This window comes from Marmota marmota, unplaced genomic scaffold (genome assembly GCF_001458135.2).
Source record: "Marmota marmota marmota unplaced genomic scaffold, marMar, whole genome shotgun sequence".
Taxonomy (NCBI): Eukaryota; Metazoa; Chordata; class Mammalia; order Rodentia; family Sciuridae; genus Marmota; species Marmota marmota.
In genome coordinates, this window is record NW_026000075.1 from 3,654,048 (window position 1) to 3,660,272 (window position 6,225).

The window sequence follows — 6,225 nt, forward strand, 5'->3', positions numbered from 1 at the left end:
GTGTTTTCGATCCTGAATCCCTAGCTTGCCAGGGGACAGCTCCAAGGAGGCCAACACAAAGAGCAGGACTGAAGCTTACAAAAAAAGAGAGAGAGAGAAGAGGTGACTTGGTCGGGGTGGGACTCGATGTGCAAACCTGGAACATAATGGATCAAATCCATGTTTGTGCCCCGTTCTTGGGTATTACCTCAATAAGGCTTACTCCTCACTTTTAACACCCAAAGCTCAAAAAAAAAAAAAAATAGAAAATAGAATAGAATGAACTCAGTACTCACAGCAGTACCATACAGCAGTATGGTTTGCAATAATACAGGTTTTTCTTACATATTGCTAGGGGAGGTCAGGATTTCAGGGTGGAGGAGGTTTTATATTTTTCTCTACCTTTCGAATATCTTCTGTGTGATTCAAGGTGTACAAGTCTAATATTCAGTGGCCTGATTTGAGGATCTTATGGGTAGACATACATATTCCTGGCTTGCTCAACCATTTCTTCAAAAAATAAATGATGAGTGGGGTTGGGTTGGGGAGCTAATTATTTGTGAACAGATCATGCCTCGGGGGAACTATCATTTTCTTAAAAAAAAAAACTCTTACAACACTGGTTCAATTCCATTGAGGTTGCCTTTCTACATATACATGTATGTATACACACATAAAAGTGTGTTGGGTGGACTGGGGTTGTGGCTTAGTGGTAGGGAGCTTGCCTAGCACGTGTGAGGCACTGGGTTGGATCCTCAGCACCACTTAAAAATAAAATAAATAAAATAAAGGCATTGTGTCCTGGACTGAGGATGGAACCCAGTGCTTCACATGTGCTAGGCAAGCTTTCTACCACCAAGCCACAACCCCAGCCCATCCAACACCCTTTTAAGGCATGGACATTCAGTAAAACCTGCTAAGGAATGAAATGCAGAATACCAAAAAACGGTTAATGGAGCAATGGATTTCTTTAAGCCTCTTCTAGATCAAATAGTCCTTAAAGTCTTGTTATATTTTTTTTTTCTCTGTTATTTTCCCAGGTCTCTCTGACTCTACCAAACTGTCGCTAGATTTCCGTACCCTTCGAACAAGGCTCAAGCTTGCCATACATTCTCCTAACTCACAATTCCAAATGTTGCCCAGTGGAGATGGAAGGGAACTGGCAAAGAGCAAGGAATTAAACATTATCTCTATCCTCATCATTGAGCAAATACTCTCAACCAGCTTTTGTTTGGGATTTATTCTCCCCAGTGTTTCACCTCTAGTATCTATATGTTTTAGTCAGCTTTTTCACTGCTGTGACCAAAAGACCTGAGAACAATTTTAGAGGAGGAAAAATGTATTTTGAGGCTTAAGGTTTCAGAAATCTCAGTCCATAGATGGCCCACTCCTTGCTCTGGGCTGGAGAATAGGCAGAAGAACATGGTGGAAGGGTGTGGCAGAGGAAAGCAGCTGAGAACATGGCACTAAGAAGTAGAGAGACTTCACTGGCTAGGGACAAAATATAAACCCCAAAGGCACACCCCCAATGACCTACCTCCTCCAGCCATACCCTACCTGCCTACTGCTACCACCCAGTTAATCCCAATTAATCAGAGATTAATTCACTGATTGGGTTAAGGGTCTCATAACCCAACTATTTCACCGCTAAACCTTCTTGCATTGTCTCACATGAGAGGTTGTGGGACACCTAATTTTTAAACCATGACATTCTGCCTTAAGTGCATTGATTACATGTGCTCCAATTGCAGAGAAAATTTTGATTCAAAACTTAAAATTTAATCTTAAATATAAATGAAATCAACAAGACAACAGCCAGGTGCCGTGGCACACATCTGTAATCCCAGTGGCTCAACAGGCTGAAGCAGGAGGATTGATAGTTCAAAGGCAGGCTCCGCAAAAGCAAGGTGCTAAGCAACTCAGTAAGACCCTTTAAATAAAATCAAAAATAGGGGCTAGGGATGTAGCTCAGTGATCAAGTACCCTGAGTTCAATCCTTAGTATTTCCAAAAAAAAAAAATCAGCAAGACACCATTTTTCCATCTTCTAGGTTGATACAGATATATTGAGTTAGCCTGGGTTTGGGAAATAGGCCCTCATATACATTGTTGGTGAAAACAAAACAGTAAACCTTTGGAAGGAAATTTAATAAAGTTGATCATAATTTTATATGCATATACTATTTACCCAGTAATTCTTTGTGTAGACATTGAAGCCACAGATAAATTCGTACTGTGTAAGAATATTTGTTGGAAAACCATTTTAGTAACAAAAAGCTGGGAACAACCTAAAGGTTCATCTATAGGAAGTGGCTAAAATACAGACCCACTGAAAAGAATGAAGTCACTTTACATGTGCTGATGTGGAACCATCTCCAGATCACATTGCTAGATGAAACAAGCCAAGGACAAATTAATGTATAAAAGTAAGGACCTCATGCAAGCCTGATAACATGCAGTGTGCACTCAGACATATCCCATATACAATGACTTTCCTTCTTGTTGTTTGTGCCAGTAGTAAATATTTTTAATGTTGTTCGTCAAGACATACATGCATATGTGTGTACACATTCCTTCAGATATCTCTAGAAGAATGCATAAGAAACTAATGACTGTTGGGTTCTGTAGAAAGGAAGAGAAAACCTGAAGTTCGAGAGGGATTTACTACTACTCCTTTCCTTTCTATACTATTCATATTTAATTATGTGCAAGTACTATGTTAAAATTAATTAAAACACAATTGTAAATATACCCCAAATTCAATAGCAAGTAATAGTAATACAAGTTGAAGACAAATTAGTACATCAATGTGAGACCATTTCAAAACAGCATACCAATTGTTTTCATACAATGAAATGGGTCGAATTATAGAAAATGATATTCATACAGTCCACTGAAGTAATCAGCTAAGAAGAGGCTACAAGTCTGGGGGCTTTAACTTACACCTGCCCACACCCATTACCTCCCAAAAGGACTGACATGATGTTACACCTTAATCCAGCTGTCTATCAGAATACCACTGACATATCAGATGGAAAACACTAATCAAATCAGGGGAAAATAGAAAACATCTTAACAGAGGTATGATTAAATTTAGTAAATCTACTCCAAGGTGTTTATACAAATTTTAAAATAGTCACTATGAAAATAATCATCTTAATTTTTTGTAGTATATTGCTTAACATAGAATGCTTATACAATATTATTGCAACCGGGTAAAAATAAACCTGCATTTTACATGACTGGGAAGACATGGTAAAATTTAAATTGTTATGTTTATAATTTGGTTATAGGATTTTATTTCTACTTTCAAAATGTCTCCAATTTTGTTTGTTTTGTAACATGAAAAGTCATTGAGACAAAAATACTAGCAAAAGGAACCTCACTGAATGGTCTTAATCAAGTCATTCTAGAGCCCAACACATCACCCCAGCTGCTTGAGAAGCTGAGGCAGGAGGATCACTTGAGCCCAGGAGTTTGAGACCTGCCTGGACAACATAGTGAGACCATTTCAAAACAGCAACCGAGACATTTGAGGAAAAAATTCTGGCTCCATTACTGGAACCTTTAATTTTGCAATTTCTGTATCTGAATTTATAACAGAATGATATTACTACTAGTCCAATTTCTGCACAGGGATGTCATTCAGTGAGCAAGAAGGATGTAAGTAAGGATGGCAAAACAGTTTGAGCTTCCAATGTAAATTGAAAGTCTGTAACAAGAGATTTCAGAAGATGTTAAGATGAAGAACTGACTTTCCAAATCAAGGAATTAAGGCCACCACATCACTCTACTCTAGGTAGCTTCCTCTCATGATGTTCAGGGCGGAGCCAATTCCCGTGGCCTGGTGTTCTAGGACATCACTCTTCAGACTTCACCTCTCACTCCAGCACGTCTGGAGATCTTCACTTACTTGTCTCTGACCCTTTGTGAGAGCTCTCCTCTTTCATTTCTATCTTCTCAGTTTTTTCCAGACCTGTCAGTTGGGGCTGGGCTTGGTAGCTCAGTGGTAGAATGTATGCCAAGTATGCACCAAGTCCTGAGTTCAATCCCCAACACCAGGAAAAGAAAAAAAAGACTTGGTATTTTTTTCCATGAAGTCCTTTGTGATTGCTTCAAAGATTGATCTTAAAAAATTACAGGCCTTATCATCATTCTCATCACTAGAAACTTCTTTGTGACATCTCCTGTATTATTATTTAATTAGTCTTGGTTTAATGTCATGCCTCTATATAGGGAGTAAAGCCTCTGAAAGTTTGTATCTCTTAATACCTTACATATTGTGGAATCTCAGTGTTTGTGAAACACTGAAAGATATTACTCTCCTGGAATGGTTTTATTTTAGGCACCCACTAAGTACCTACCAAGTGAATGACTCACATTAGTGACATTGTAATAAATAGGTTTTGCAGTCTACTTTGTGTCTTTTTAGTAAAATTCATTGCTGCACAAATGTTATTCTAAGAACTGACAGAGGTTACATTAAAATGTGATGTGAATATTAGTTACAGTGACTAATGCCCCAAAGGGGAATTGGACAAATCTACAGAGAAAAGAGATATCTTAATTATTTCAATTAGTGGAATAACTCCTGGCCTCAGGTGTCTTCCAATAAAGTGCAGTGATCCTATAAAGCCATATATGATGAGATTTGTTGGGGAGACATATCCATACAATTTTCTGGTCACAGCCAATAACCTTTGCAAGAAGCACTGATTACTAAGTGTAGAACAGTAGGGCTCTGGTTAAGAAATTATGGCATTTTCCATTTGAGACAATTCTTTGTAGCCATAAAAATCATATAGTATAAGAGTATTCATTGAGATGGAAGGATGATCACTATAATGCAAACTTCAAAAAGCAGACTATAAATGAGTCTATACATACATATATACATATGTATTCATAGGATAGAAAAAAGACTACATTTGGATAAACTATATGTTAAAGTTGTTATCTTTGATAAAAAAATTTCTTTGTGCTTTTCTGTGTTAATCTTTTATATTAAACATTTGTATATGTGTCTCTCTGTGTGTATGTGTGTGTGTGAGTGTGTGTGTGTGAATAAAAGGGAAATGCTAACATTTCCTGATGTTCTTAATTTTCTCTTCCACCTGCTTGCTTTCTTACTTGCCCCCTTTACCACAATTTAAAAGTAAGCTGTATTCTGCTGTTAGATTCACCCATAATTTATCTAGCTACAAGGTAGGTTCACAATGGAATAAGCAAATTCCATGAGCAGCTTTAACACCAGGATGAGGTAAGCTGTTATTCAGCTTAGGAAGAAATCTGAGAGGCCCGGTCACCTTTTCCGATTTCATGATGCATAACACTCCCCACAGTCCTTCCAGGAGTCTGACTCCTAAGATACAGAGGTAGGCAGATTGTGTTTCAGACCAATCTGACAACATCTTCCCTCCCCATGCCCACCACCACCCATGTGCACATAGGAGAAAACACATCCTCCACTCAGGTATAGAGACGCTCAGTGTGACCACATTAGTAAAATGTTAACCAGAGACCAAAGGCTGCTTTTCAGATTTCCCAACAAATGGATCAGAGCAGGTTATTTAAATATGAAATATAATGCCTCCAAAATCCAAAGAAGCTTATCAAGGATTGTGTCTTATTCTAGTGGGAGCTCACTTTTCTAGGTTCTTAAACTCTCCCCCTAAAATTTCACTGGGATGGCTAGCCCTGTATTTCCTCAGACCATATCTCCCACCCTTTATCACAAGGCACCTGTCACGTGGTCCTATCTACACATTGTCACCACTGGTAGGATTAGCAAGGATCATGTCCCATAAATGATGATGGTCAAGATAGGAGTGGGCAAATTGCAGTCAGTGGGCCAATCCCAGCCTGCAGCTTACCTTTGTAAATTAAGTTTGGTTAGAACATAGCCACAGTCCCCCATCTACATATTATCTATGGCTACTTTTGTGCTATAATAGCAAAGCTAAGTAGTTGCAACAGATATCATATAAACCAAAGAAAAAACATTTACTATTTGACCTTTTACAGAAAAAGTCTCCAAACCTTGATCAAGATCCCTACATGTGGGCTGGGGTTGTGGCTCAGTGGTAGCATACTTGCCTGGCATGTGTGAGGCACTTGGTTTGATTCTCAGCACCACATATGGAGAAAGAAAGTAAGAAAGAAAGAAAGAGGGGCGGGGGGGAAGGAAGGAAAAGAAAAGAAGTAAACATCCATCAACATCTAAAAAAAAAAAAAAAAAAAAAAAAAC